Source organism: Arachis hypogaea, chromosome 2 (assembly GCF_003086295.3).
Source record: "Arachis hypogaea cultivar Tifrunner chromosome 2, arahy.Tifrunner.gnm2.J5K5, whole genome shotgun sequence".
In the NCBI taxonomy this organism is placed as follows: Eukaryota; Viridiplantae; Streptophyta; class Magnoliopsida; order Fabales; family Fabaceae; genus Arachis; species Arachis hypogaea.
The window spans coordinates 58,975,583-58,989,044 of NC_092037.1; the positions used below are offsets into that span (position 1 = coordinate 58,975,583).

Below are 13,462 nucleotides of genomic sequence, written 5' to 3' on the forward strand. Positions count from 1 at the left end.
GAGGTACAGCAGAGCTCCACACCTTAATCTATGGTGTGTAGAAGCTCCACCGTTGAAAATACATAAGAACAAGGTCTAGGCATGGCCGAATGGCCAGCCACCCAATGATCTAAGATAGCATAAAATGAAGATAGCTACCCAGATATCTCAATACAATAGTAAAAGGTCCTACTTATAGAAAACTAGTAGCCTAAGGTGTACAGAGATGAGTAAAAGACATAAAAATCCACTTCCGGGCCCACTTGGTGTGTGCTTGGGCTGAGCAATGAAGCATTTTCGTGCAGAGACTCTTCTTGGAGTTAAACGCCAGTTTTAGTGCCAGTTTGGGCGTTTAACTCCCATTTTGGTGCCAGTTCCGGCGTTTAACGCTGGAATTCCTGAGGGTGACTTTGTACGCCGGTTTGGGCCATCAAATCTTGGGCAAAGTATGGACTATCATATATTGCTGGAAAGCCCAGGATGTCTACTTTCCAACGCCGTTGAGAGCGCGCCAATTGGGCTTCTGTAGCTCCAGAAAATCCACTTCGAGTGCAGGGAGGTCAGAATCCAACAGCATCTGTAGTCCTTTTTAGTCTCTGAATCAGATTTTTGCTCAGGTCCCTCAATTTCAGCCAGAAAATACCTGAAATCACAGAAAAACACACAAACTCATAGTAAAGTCCAGAAAAGTGAATTTTAACTAAAAACTAATAAAAATATACTAAAAACTAACTAGATCATACTAAAAACATACTAAAAACAATGCCAAAAAGTATACAAATTATTCGCTCATCAATGTTTAAGAGCACCAAGTCTTTGGAGCCATTGTTGATGATCACAATTTCGTCCACCAAGTTTTTGGCGTCGTTGCCGGGGATTGTTCGAGTATGGACAACTAACGGTTCATCTTGTTGCTCAGATTAGGTAATTTTCTTTTCAAAAAAAAGTTTTCAAAATTTTTCTTTGTTTTCGTTTTTCCCAAAAATTATTTTCGAAAGAAAAAAATAAAATAATAAAAATACAAAAAATAATAAAATCATAAAAATCAAAAATATTTTTTGTTTCTTGTTTGAATTTTGAGTCAATTTTTAAGTTTGGTGTCAATTGCATGTTTTTAAAAATTTATGCATTATTTTTTCAAAAATTCATGCATTCATGGTGTTCTTCATGATCTTCAAGTTGTTCTTGGTAAGTCTTCTTGTTTGATCTTGATGTTTTCTTGTTTTGTATTTTTTGTGGTTTTATCATATGCATTTTTCGTTTGTTAGAGTCCAAGCATTAAAGATTTTTAAGTTTGGTGTCTTGCATGTTTTCTTTGCATCAAAAATTTTTCAAAAATATGTTCTTGATGTTCATCATGATCTTCAAGGTGTTCTTGGTGTTCATCTTGACATTCATAGAGTTCTTGTATGCATCATGTGTTTTGATTCATAATTTTTATGTTGTGAGTCATTTTTATGTTTTTCTCTCTCATAATTAAAAATTCAAAAATAAAAAATATCTTTTCCTTAATTTTCTCATAATTTTCGAAAATTTGAGTTGACTTAGTCAAAAAATTTTAAAATTAGTTGTTTCTTACAAGTCAAGTTAAATTTTCAATTTTAAAAATCATATCTTTCCAAAAACTTTTTCAAAAATCAAATCTTTTTCATTTTTATCTTATAATTTTCGAAAATTTAAAAATATTTTTCAAAAATCTTTTTATTAAATTTTATCTTTATTTTCGAAAATTATGCTAACAATTAATGTGATTGATTCAAAAATTTGAAGTTTGTTACTTTCTTGTTAAGAAAGGTTCAATCTTTAAATTCTAGAATCTTATCTTTTAATTTCTTGTTAGTTAAGTAATTAATTTTAATTTTAAAAATTAAATCTATCTTATCTTATCTTTTATATCATATCTTTTTCAAAATTTTATCTTTTTCAAAAATTTGATTTTAAAATATCTTTTCTAACTTCTTATCTTCTTATATTTTCAAATTTGATTTTAATATCTTTTTCAACTAATTATTTGACTTTTTGTTTGTTTCTTAGCTTTTTCAAAACCACCTAACTATTTTTCCCTCTTTAATTTTCGAAAATATCTCATCTCTTTTTCAAAAATTCTTTTTAATTGTTTTAAATTTTAATTTTAATTATATCTTATCTTTAATTTTCGAAAATCATTAACTACTTTTTCAAAATTATTTTCAAATTCTCTCTCTCTTCTCTTCTTCTATTTATTTATTTATTTACTAACATTTCTCTTCACATCTCTTCATCTGCAATCACTGCCTCTATCCTCACCCTTGTGATTGGATTCTCCACTCTTATTCCTTTCTTCTTCTACTAATAATAAGGATCCTCTTTGTCCAGATATAGAGGATTCCTCTTCCTTTTTCTTTTTCTCTTCTCTTTTATATGAGCAGGAATAAGGAAAAAGGCATCTTTGTTGAAGCTGATCCAGAACCTGAAAGGACTCTGAAGAGGAAACTAAGAGAAGCTAAATTACAACAATCCAGAGGCAACCTTTTTGAAATCTTCGAACAAGAGAAGGAGATGGCAGCCGAACCCAACAACAATAATGCAAGGAGGACGCTTGGTGATTTCACTAAACCAACGTCCAAATTTAATGGAAGAAGCATCTCAATTCCTGCCATTGGAGCAAACAATTTTGAGCTGAAACCTCAATTAGTTGCTTTGATGCAACAGAACTGCAAGTTTCATGGACTTCCATATAAAGATCCTTATCAGTTTTTAACTGAGTTCTTACAGATTTGTGAGACTGTTAAGACAAATGGAGTAGATCCTGAAGTCTACAGGCTCATGCTTTTCCCTTTTGCTGTAAGAGACAGAGCTAGAACATGGTTGGACTCACAACCTAAAGATAGCCTGGACTCATGGGATAAGCTGGTCACGGCCTTCTTGGATAAATTCTTTTCTCCTCAAAAGTTGAGCAAGCTTAGAGTGGATGTTCAAACCTTCAAGCAAAAAGATGGTGAATCCCTCTATGAAGCTTGGGAAAGATACAAGCAAATGACCAAAAAGTGTCATTCTGACATGTTTTCAGAATGGACCATATTAGATATATTCTATTATGGTCTATCTGTGTTTTCCAAAATTTCATTGGACTATTCTGCAGGTGGATCCATTCACTTAAAGAAAACGCCTGCAGAAGCTCAAGAACTTATTGACATGGTTGCAAATAACCAATTCATGTACACTTCTGAGAGGAATTCCGTGAATAATGGGACGCCTCAGAGGAAGGAAGTTCTTGAAATTGATGCTCTGAATGCCATATTAGCTCAGAACAAAGTGTTGACTCAGCAAGTCAACATGATTTCTCAAAGTCTGAATGGATGGCAAAATGCATCCAACAGTACTAAAGAGGCAGCTTCTGAAGAAGCTTATGATACTGAGAACCCTGCAATAGCAGAGGTAAATTACATGGGTGAACCTTATGGAAACACCTATAATTCATCATGGAGAAATCATCCAAATTTCTCATGGAAGGATCAACAAAAGCCTCAACAAGGCTTTAATAATGGTGGAAGAAACAAGCTAAGCAATAACAAGCCTTTTCCATCATCTTCTCAGCAACAGACAGAGAATTCTGAGCAGAGCCCCTCTAATTTAGCAAATTTAGTCTCTGATCTGTCTAAGGCCACTTTAAGTTTCATGAGTGAAACAAGGTCCTCTATCAGAAATTTGGAGGCACAAGTGGGCCAGTTGAGTAAGAAAGTCACTGAAACTCCTCCCAGTATTCTCCTAAGCAATACAGAAGAAAATCCAAAAGGAGAGTGCAAGGCCATTGATGTAATCAATATGGCCGAATGCACAAGGGAGGAGAAGGATGAAAATCCTAGTGAAGAAGACCTCCTGGGACGTCTCTCAAACAAGAAGGAGTTCCTTATTGAGGATCCAAAGGAATCTGAGGCTCATATAGAGACCATAGAGATTCCATTAAATCTCCTTCTGCCATTCATGAGCTCTGAAGATTATTCTTCCTATGAAAAGGATGAAGATGTAATTGGAGAGCAAGTTGCTCAATATCTAGGAGTCATCATGAAGCTGAATGCCAAGTTGTTTGGTAATGAGACTTGGGAAGGTGAACCTCCCTTACTCATTAGTGAACTTGATACATGGGTTCAGCAAACTCTACCTCAAAAGAAACAAGATCATAGAAAATTCTTAATACCCTGTACCATAGGCACCATGACCTTTGAAAAAGCTCTGTGTGACCTAGGGTCAGGCATAAATCTTATGCCACTCTCTGTAATGGAGAAGCTGGGGATTATTGAGGTACAACCTGCCTTATTCTCATTACAATTGGCAGACAAGTCAGTAAGACAAGCTTATGGATTAGTAAAGGACATGTTGGTAAAGGTTAAAGGCCTTTACACTCCTGCTGATTTCATAATCTTAGACAATAGGAAGGAGGAGGATGAATGCATCATTCTTGGAAGACCTTTCCTAGCCACAGCAGAAGCTGTGATAGATGTTAACAGAGGAGAATTAGTCCTTCAATTGAATGGGGACTACCTTGTGTTTAAGGCACACGGCTATCCTTCTGTAACAAGGGAGAGTAAGCATGCAGAGCTTCTCTCAGTATAGAGTCAAACAGAGCCCCCACAGTCAAACTCTAAGTTTGGTGTTGGGAGGCCACAACCAAACTCTAAGTTTGGTGTTGAACCCCCATATCCAAACTCTAAGTTTGGTGTTGGGAGTCCACAACATTGACCTGATCACCTTTGTGGCTCCAAGAGAGCCCACTGTCAAGCTAGTGACATTAAAAGAGCGCTTGTTGGGAGGCAACCCAATTTTTATTTATCTAATTTTATTTTTTATTTTATTATTCTTTTATGTTTTATTAGGTGCATGATCATGGGGAGTCACGAAAAAAATACAACAATTAAAAACAGAATAAAAAACAGCAGAAGAAAAATCACACCCTGGAGGAAAGACTTACTGGCGTTTAAACGCTAGTAAGGAGCATCTGGCTGGTGTTCAACGCCAGAACAGAGCATGGAGCTGGTGCTGAACGCCAGAAACAAGCATAGAACTGGCGTTCAACGCCAGAAACATGCTGCAGTTGGGCGTTGAACGCCCAGAACATGCATCACTTCGGCGTTTAAACACCAGAATTGCATGGAAAGGCATTTTACATGCCTAATTGGTGCAGAGATGTAAATCCTTGGCACCTCAGGATCTGTGGACCCCACAGGATCATCTCAGGATCTGTGGACCCCACAGGATCCCCACCTACTTCACCCTCTCTCTCTCTCCATTCATGGTCATCCCTTCTGTTTTTCATACACCACTCACATCTATCCACTCTTTCCCATACACCCTACCTACCTTCAAAATTCAAATTCTCTTTCCCACCCAATCCCACCCATATAGCCAAATACACACATCCCTCCATCTCCTCCATATCTTCTTCTTATTCTTCATCTTTTCTTTCTTCTCTTGCTCGAGGGCGAGCAATTTTCTAAGTTTGGTGTGGTAAAAGCATAACTTTTTGTTTTTCCATAACCATTGATGGCACCTAAGGCCAGAGAAACCTCAAAAAAAAAAAAGAGAAAAGGGAAGACAAAAGCTTCCACCTCTGAGTCATGGGAGATGAAAAGACTCATCTAAAGGGTTTATAGCTCAGTGATAGAACATTTGACTGCAAATCAAGAGATCCCTGAGATACCTCAGGGGATAAATTGTCCTCCACACAATTATTGGGAGCAACTAAGGATAGGAGCACCAAAATCACTAGGGATCATGCAACAGAAGCAAGGAAGGGACATAAAAGAGCTTAAGGACATTGTTGGTCCTTCAAGAAGAAGATGCCACTAAGGTGGACTCATTCATTGTTCTTATATTTTTCTGCTTTTCGGTTTTTATGTTATATGTTTATCTATGTTTTGTGTCTCTACTTTATGATCATTAGTAGTTAGTAACTATGTCTTAAAGCTATAAATAATTCCATAAATCCTTCACCTCTTTTAAATAAAAAATGTTTCTAATTCAAAAGAACAAGAAGTACATGAATTTCAAAATTATCCTTGAATTTAGTTTAATTATATTGATGTGGTGACAATACTTTTTGTTTTCTGAATGAATGCTTGAACAGTGCATAATTTTGATCTTGTTGTTTATGAATGTTAAAATTGTTGGCTCTTGAAAGAATGATGAACAAAGAGAAATGCTATTGATAATCTGAAAAATCACAAAAATTGATTCTTGAAGCAAGAAAAAGCAGCGAAAAAGCAAAAGCTTGCGAAAAAAAGTGGCGAAAAAAATATAGAAAGAAAAAGAAAAAGCAAGCAGAAAAAGCCAATAGCCCTTAAAACCAAAAGGCAAGGGTAAAAAGGATCCAAGGCTTTGAGCATTGGTAGCGCGAAATTGTGATCAATTTTTTTCACAACTCAAATAATCCCCGGTAATGAATCCAAAAACTTGGTGTTCAATACCTTGGCATAAACACAACTTCGCACAACTAACCAGCAAGTGTACTGGGTCGTCCAAGTAATAAACCTTACGCGAGTAAGGGTCGATCCCACAGAGATTGTTGGTATGAAGCAAGCTATGGTCACCTTGTAAATCTTAGTCAGGCACACTCAAATGGGTATGGTGATATACGAATAAAACATAAAGATAAAGATAGAGATACTTATGTAATTCATTGGTAGGAATTTCAGATAAGAGTATGAAGATGCTGGTCCCTTCCGTCTCTCTGCTTTCCTACTGTCTTCATCCAATCCTTCTTACTCCTTTCCATGGCAAGCTTAAGCAAGGGTTTCACCGTTGTCAGTGGCTACCTCCCATCCTCTCAGTGGAAATGTTCAACGCACCCTGTCACGGCACGGCTATCCATCTGTCGGTTCTCGATCAGGCCGGAATAGAATCCAGTGATTCTTTTGTGTCTGTCACTAACGCCCCGCCCTCAGGAGTTTGAAGCACGTCACAGTCATTCAGTCATTGAATCCTACTCAGAATACCACAGACAAGGTTAGACCTTCCGGATTCTCTTGAATGCCGCCATCAGTTCTAGCCTATACCACGAAGACTCTGATCTCACGGAATGGCTGGCTCGGTTGTCAGGCGAGCATTCGGTTGTCAGGCGATCAACCATGCATCGTGTATCAGGAATCCAAGAGATATTCACCCAATCGAAGGTAGAACGGAGGTGGTTGTCAGTCACACGTTCATAGGTGAGAATGATGATGAGTGTCACGGATCATCACATTCATCAAGTTGAAGAACAAGTGATATCTTAGAACAAGAACAAGCGGAATTGAATAGAAGAACAATAGTAATTGCATTAATACTCGAGGTACAGCAGAGCTCCACACCTTAATTTATGGTGTGTAGAAACTCCACCGTTGAAAATACATAAGAACAAGGTCTAGGCATGGCCGAATGGCCAGCCTCCCAATGATCTAAGATAGCATCAGAACAAAGCTAACTACCCCGATATCTCAATACAATAGTAAAAGGTCCTACTTATAGAGAACTAGTAGCCTAAGGTTTACAGAGATGAGTAAATGACATAAAAATCCACTTTCGGGCCCACTTGGTGTGTGCTTGGGCTGAGCAATGAAGGATTTTCGTGTAGAGACTCCTCTTGGAGTTAAACGCCAGCTTTGGTGCCAGTTTGGGCGTTTAACTCCCATTCTTGTGCCAGTTCCGGCGTTTAACGCTGGGAATTCTGAGGGTGACTTTGAACGCCGGTTTGGGCCATCAAATCTTGAGCAAAGTATGAACTATCATATATTGCTGGAAAGCCCAGGATGTCTACTTTCCAACGCCATTGAGAGCGCGCGAATTGGGCTTCTGTAGCTCCAGAAAATCCACTTCGAGTGCAGGGAGGTCAGAATCCAACAGCATCTGCAGTCCTTTTTAGTCTCTAAATCAGATTTTTGCTCAGGTCCCTCAATTTCAGCCAGAAAATACCTGAAATCACAAAAAAACACACAAACTCATAGTAAAGTCCAGAAAAGTGAATTTTAATTAAAAACTAATAAAAATATACTAAAAACTAACTAGATCATACTAAAAACATACTAAAAACAATGCCAAAAAGCGTACAAATTATCCGCTCATCACAACACCAAACTTAAATTGTTACTTGTCCCCAAGCAACTGAAAATCAAATAAGATAAAAAAGAAGAGAATATGCAATGAATTCCAAAAACATCTATGAAGATCAGTATTAATTAGATGAGCGGGGCTTTTAGCTTTTTGCCTCTGAACAGTTTTGGCATCTCACTCTTTCCTTTGAAATTCAGAATGATTGGCTTCTTTAGGAACTCAGAATCCAGATAGTGTCACTGATTCTCCTAGTTAAGTATGATGATTCTTGAACACAGCTACTAATTGAGTCTTGGCCGTGGCCCGAAGCACTCTGTCTTCCAGTATTACCACCGGATACATACATGCCACAGACACATAATTGGGTGAACCCTTTCAGATTATGACTCAGCTTTGCTAGAGTCCCCAACTAGAGGTGTCCAGGGACCCTAAGCACACTCTTTTTGCCTTGGATCACAACTTTATTTCTTTCTTTTTCTCTTTCTTTTTCTTTTTCTCTTTTTTTTGTATTCACTGCTTTTTCTTGCTTCAAGAATCATTTTTATGATTTTTCAGATCCTCAGTAACATGTCTCCTTTTTCATCATTCTTTCAAGAGCCAATATTCATGAACCACAAATTCAAAAGACATATGCACTGTTTCAACATACATTCAGAAAACAAAAGTATTGCCACCACATCAAAATAATTAAACTGTTATAAAATTCAGAATTCATGCAATTCTACTCTTTTTCAATTAAGAACATTTTTTATTTAAGAGAGGTGATGGATTCATAGGACATTCATAACTTTAAGGCATAGACACTAAGACACTAATGATCACAAGACACAAACATAGACAAACATAAGCACTAAAATTCGAAAAACAGGAAAATAAAGAACAAGGAAATTAAGGAACGGGTCCACCTTAGTGATGGCGGCTCTTTCTTCCTCTTGAAGATCCTATGGAGTGCTTGAGCTCCTCAATGTCTCTTCCTTGTCTTTGTTGCTCCTCTCTCATGATTCTTTGATCTTCTCTAATTTCATGGAGGATGGTGGAGTGTTCTTGATGCTCCACCCTTAGTTGTCCCATGTTGGAACTCAATTCTCCTAGGGAGGTGTTTAGTTGCTCCCAATAGTTTTGTGGAGGAAAGTGCATCCCTTGAGGTATCTCAGGGATCTCATGATGAGTGGGGTCTCTTGTGTGCTCCATCCTCTTCTTAGTGATGGGCTTGTCCTCATCAATAGGGATGTCTCCCTCTATGTCAACTCCAACCGAATAACAGAGGTGACAAATGAGATGAGGGAAGGCTAACCTTGCCAAGGTAGAAGATTTGTCCGCCACCTTATAAAGTTCTTGAGATATAACCTCATGAACTTCTATTTCTTCTCCAATCATGATGCTATGAATCATGATATCCCGGTCTATGGTAACTTCGGACCGGTTGCTAGTGGGAATGATTGAGCGTTGGATAAACTCCAACCATCCTCTAGCCACGGGTTTGAGGTCATGCCTTCTCAATTGAACCGGCTTCCCTCTTGAATCTCTCTTCCATTGGGCGCCCTCTTCACATATGACTGTGAGGACTTGGTCCAACCTTTGATCAAAGTTGACCCTTCTAGTGTAAGGATGTTCATCTCCTTGCATCATGGGCAAGTTGAATGCCAACCTTACATTTTTCGGACTAAAATCCAAGTATTTCCCCCGAACCATAGTAAGATAATTCTTTGGATTCGGGTTCACACTTTGATCATGGTTCTTGGTGATCCATGCATTGGCATAGAACTCTTGAACCATTAAGATTCCGACTTGTTGAATGGGGTTGGTAAGAACTTCCCAACCTCTTCTTCGGATCTCATGTCGGATCTCCGGATATTCACTCTTTTTGAGTGAAAAAGGGACCTCGGGGATCACCTTCTTCAAGGCCACAACTTCATAGAAGTGGTCTTGATGCACCCTTGAGATGAATCTCTCCATCTCCCATGACTCGGAGATAGAAGCTTTTGCCTTCCCTTTCCTCTTTCTAGAGGTTTCTCCGGCCTTGGATGCCATAAATTGTTATGGAAAAACAAAAAGCAATGCTTTTACCACACCAAACTTAAAGGGTTTGCTCGTCCTCAAGCAAAATAAGAAAGAAGAGAGTAGAAGAAGAAGAAATGAGAAAGAAGGGAATGGCTTTGTGTTCGGCCAAAAAGGGGGAGAAGTAGTGTTTAGGTTGTGTGAAAATGAAGGAGTGAAGATGGGTTTATATAGGAGAGGGGGAGGGTTGATGTTCGGCTATGTATGGGTGGGTTGGGTGGGAAAGTGGTTTGAATTTGAATGGTGAGGTAGGTGGGATTTTATGAAGGATGGATGTGAGTGGTGAAGAGAAAGATGGGATTTGATAGGTGAAGGGTTTTTTTGGGGAAGAAGTGTTGAGGTGATTGGTGAATGGGTGAAGAAGAGAGAGAGTGGTGGGGTAGGTGGGGATCCTGTGGGGTCCACAGATCCTGAGGTGTCAAGGAAAAGTCATCCCTGCACCAAATGGCATGCAAAAATGCGTTTTTAGCCATTTCTGGCGTTAAACGCCGGGCTGGTGCCCATTTCTGGCGTTTAACGCCAACTTCTTGCCCTTTTCTGGCGTTTAACGCCAGTCTGGTGCCCCTTTCTGGCGTTAAACGCCCAGAATGGTGCCAGACTGGGCGTTAAACGCCCAACAGCTAGCCTTACTAGCGTTTAAACGCCAGCACGCTCTCCTCCAGGGTGTGCTGTTTTTCTTTTTGCTTTTCATTCTGTTTTTGCTTTTTTTATTGATTTTGTGACTTCTCATGATCATCAACCTACAAAAAATATAAAATAACAAAGAAAAATAGATAAAAACATAACATTGGGTTGCCTCCCAACAAGCGCTTCTTTAATGTCAGTAGCTTGACAGAGGACTCTCATGGAGCCTCACAGATACTCAGAGCAATATTGGAACCTCCCAACACCAAACTTAGAGTTTGAATGTGGGGGTTCAACACCAAACTTAGAATTTGGTTGTGGCCTCCCAACACCAAACTTAGAGTTTGACTGTGGGGGCTGTGTTTGGCTCTGTTTTGAGAGAAGCTCTTCATGCTTCCTCTCCATGGTGACAGAGGGATATCCTTGAGCCTTAAACACCAAGGATTCTTCATTCACTTGAATGATCAACTCTCCTCTATCAACATCAATCACAGCTTTTGCTGTGGCTAGGAAGGGTCTGCCAAGGATGATGGATTCATCCATGCACTTCCCAGTCTCTAGGACTATAAAATCAGTAGGGATGTAATGGTCTTCAACTTTTACCAGAACATCCTCTACAAGTCCATAAGCTTGTTTTCTTGAGTTGTCTGCCATCTCTAGTGAGATTTTTGCAGCTTGTACCTCAAAGATCCCTAGCTTCTCCATTACGGAGAGAGGCATGAGGTTTACACTTGACCCTAAGTCACACAAGGCCTTTTTGAAGGTCATGGTGCCTATGGTACAAGGTATTGAAAACTTCCCAGGATCCTGTCTCTTTTGAGGTAGTTTCTGCCTAGACAAGTCATCCAGTTCTTTGGTGAGCAAAGGGGGTTCATCCTCCCAAGTCTCATTTCCAAATAACTTGTCATTTAGCTTCATGATTACTCCAAGGTATTTAGCAACTTGCTCTTCAGTGACATACTCATCCTCTTCAGAGGAAGAATACTCATCAGAGCTCATGAATGGCAGAAGTAAGTCCAATGGAATCTCTATGGTCTCATTTTGAGCTTCAGATTCCCATGGTTCCTCATTGGGGAACTCATTGGAGGCCAGTGGACGTCCATTGAGGTCTTCCTCAGTGGCGTTCACTGCCTCTTCCCCCTCTCCAAATTCGGCCATGTTGATGGCCTTGCACTCTCCTTTTGGATTTTCTTCTGTATTGCTTGGGAGAGTACTAGGAGGGAGTTCAATAATTTTCTTGCTCAGCTGACCCACTTGTGCCTCCGAGTTTCTAATGGAGGACCTTGTTTCAATCATGAAACTTTGAGTGGTTTTGATTAGGTCAGAGACCATGGTTGCTAAGTCAGAGGTATTCTGCTTAGAACTCTCTGTCTGTTGCTGAGAAGATGATCGAAAAGGCTTGCTATTGCTAAACCTGTTTCTTCCACCATTATTATTGTTGAAACCTTGTTGAGGTCTCTGTTGATCCTTCCATGAGAAATTTGGATGATTTCTCCATGAAGGATTATAGGTGTTTCCATAGGGTTCTCCCATGTAATTCACCTCTTCCATTGAAGGGTTCTCAGGATCATAAGCTTCTTCCTCAGATGAAGCTTCCTTAGTACTGCTTGGTGCATTTTGCATTCCAGACAGACTTTGAGAAATCATATTGACTTGTTGAGTCAATATTTTGTTCTGAGCCAATATGGCATTCAGAGTGTCAATCTCAAGAACTCCTTTCTTCTGACTAGTCCCATTGTTCACAGGATTCCTTTCAGAAGTGTACATGAATTGGTTATTTGCAACCATTTCAATCAGCTCTTGAGCTTCTGTAGGCATCTTCTTTAGATGAAGAGATCCTCCAGCAGAGCTATCCAAAGACATCTTGGACAGTTCAGAGAGACCATCATAGAAAATACCTATGATGCTCCATTCAGAAAGCATGTCAGAAGGACACTTTCTGATTAATTGTTTGTATCTTTCCCAAGCTTCATAGAGGGATTCTCCTTCCTTCTGTCTGAAGGTTTGGACTTCCACTCTAAGCTTACTCAATTTTTGAGGTGGAAAGAACTTTGCCAAGAAGGTATTGACTAGCTTTTCCCAAGAGTCCAGGCTTTCTTTAGGTTGAGAGTCCAACCATGTCCTAGCTCTGTCTCTTACAGCAAAAGGGAATAGCATAAGTTTGTAGACCTCAGGGTCAACCCTATTAGTCTTGACAGTGTCACAGATTTGTAAGAATTCAGCTAAGAACTGATGAGGATCTTTCAATGGAAGTCCATGGAACTTGCAATTCTGTTGCATTAGAGAAACTAATTGAGGCTTAAGCTCAAAGTTGTTTGCTCCAATGGCAGGGATAAAGATGCTTCTCCCATAGAAGTCGGGAGTAGGTGCAGTAAAGTCACCCAGCACCTTCCTTGCATTGTTGGCATTGTTGTTGTTTTTGGCTGCCATGGGTTCTCCTTCTTTGAAGATTTCTGTTAGGTCCTCTACAGAGAGTTGTGCCTTGGCTTCTCTTAGCTTTCTCTTCAAGGTCCTTTCAGGTTCAGGATCAGCCTCAACAAGAATGTTTTTGTCCTTGCTCCTGCTCATAAGAAAGAGAAGAGAACAAGAAAATATGGAATCCTCTATGTCACAGTATAGAGATTCCTTGAGGTGTTAGAGGAAAAGAAAAATAGAAGGCAGAAGTAGAAAATTCGAACTTATCAAAGAAGATGGAGTTCGAATTTTGCATTAAGGAATAGTGTTAGTCCATAAATAG

General features: G+C 39.2%; 2 non-coding genes across 2 annotated transcripts; one reads left to right on the forward strand and one right to left on the reverse strand.

Moving 5' to 3' along the window:
• Nucleotides 1-2,916: 2,916 nt before the first annotated feature.
• On the reverse strand, nucleotides 2,917-3,020 carry LOC112764322 (small nucleolar RNA R71). The gene has a single exon (XR_003183107.1). It is a non-coding gene; the product is annotated as a small nucleolar RNA R71 (small nucleolar RNA).
• Nucleotides 3,021-12,642: 9,622 nt separating this feature from the next.
• LOC112764665 (small nucleolar RNA R71) lies at nucleotides 12,643-12,750 on the forward strand. Its single transcript, XR_003183277.1, has one exon. It is a non-coding gene; the product is annotated as a small nucleolar RNA R71 (small nucleolar RNA).
• The last annotated feature ends 712 nt before the right edge of the window (nucleotides 12,751-13,462 follow it).